The following is a 1729-nucleotide window of genomic DNA, read 5'->3' on the forward strand; positions in this document are numbered from 1 at the left end:
TGTTATCTGTCATTATAAAACATTAAAGGTGTTGTAGTTATTTTCTCAGAGTATTCATGTTTTCCATAAGCCACTTATTAAATAAAGTATTATACCTAAAAGACTGGTTAGTACTAACATACGTATTTCAAGAATAATGTTATACTCCGAAATTTAGTCACATCTTACTGTCATACAAATTTATTGTAAAAGTCTAAATGCTACAGTTTAAGTTGAAATAGTTGATGGGAATGCTGATAAATTAATTAGCTTTATAACAGGATAAACTACATAAGGAACGGCCTGTTTTAGCACATTCATAGCGCCTAGCACAGCCGCAACCCATGTCACATAGACGTAACTTAGGTATTTCAGGGGCTGTAGCTTTTCGTATGTAAACATTCGTGTGCATATAAATATCCTTGTCACTATTATTATCTGTCTCAGGTAAACAGATGACTGTTTGTGTTGATAAACGAGACGAAGATACAAAGCGAATGTATCCAGCTTTGGGATTATATGACTGAACATTTGGCAAACTAACAGACATGTTATTATCAGACATTTTCGTATTTTCATAAGCACTGACCACTAAATCGGTGTTCATACCTTCACTGGGTCGTAGTGAAGCGTGCGTGCCATTGAAATACTCCTTTTCAATGATATCCCCCTCATAATTTAAAACATCAAATTGTGAACGCGTTTGAGCTGAGATCTGATCACGGTTTACCAAACCATTATTCCGAAGACCTCTACCTCGACCACGACGCCCAATCACATTTGCGTTGATCTAAAAAAGAAAATCCATAGTTCGGTTAATTTGTCCAAATTGTTGGATGATCTTTGAAATATTCACTTGGCAATATCGTGTTGGTTTGTTAGGTAGACCAGGCTGAATGTCCATCACACCGTCTATCGGATCAGCCTGTCCCTGTCACTCATACATATTCAAAGTCAACTACACATTCTTATATTGGGTTGCCGAATTGAATCACTGTTATTATGTTGCTCGCGTCTACCTGCTTCATACCCGTCTAATGACAACCGTGCTTATTCGCTCAGTAATTTACCATTTTGTAACTACTAACATGTCAGATGGTTGTGACATCTAAAACATAATGATTTAGTCAACATTCCGTTCTTTCGTATCCTAAATTTGATCGAATGGATAATATTTTAACTCGTTTTCTAAGTACAGGGTTTGAGTTGTACTTTAGTTTCTGATACCACCTAGCTTCCAAAACCAGTGTTAGATAGAACAGTATTCAAATCAAGAAACCATAAAGTGGCATTTAAATCCTTCAGCCCCATTAAGCTTTCTTCCCGTTCGTGCATTGGACCTCATCTACGAAACTTGTAATTTCTCCTTGAACTTTTCCTATCTTGGTCAAGCTGACAAAGCATTCTGCATCATAACCAATGAAGTGCAACAAGATCAGGAAGGGGGTTGCAGCGCATGCTTTCACTGAATGATTCTTTTCAACCTAGTCACACACGTGACCCTCGTCTGCGTTGCATTTACCATTGAGACTAAATACTCGAATAATAACTCACTAAAATAGTTTGTTGAGGTCAGGTATTAACCGACGTGTCAATGGAAAACAATCTTCTTGGACTCAAGTGTTTAACTATCTTAGTCTCATCTAATACTTGGCATGAAGTGCCTTTGACAAGATCCACAAGTCGCAAAAGTGTTTTAGAAGACTTCGGAAAATCATAGTTTTTTACTGGATTGTTAAACCAATTTCAG

The sequence above is a fragment of the Schistosoma mansoni genome, assembly GCF_000237925.1.
Source record: "Schistosoma mansoni, WGS project CABG00000000 data, supercontig 0129, strain Puerto Rico, whole genome shotgun sequence".
In the NCBI taxonomy this organism is placed as follows: Eukaryota; Metazoa; Platyhelminthes; class Trematoda; order Strigeidida; family Schistosomatidae; genus Schistosoma; species Schistosoma mansoni.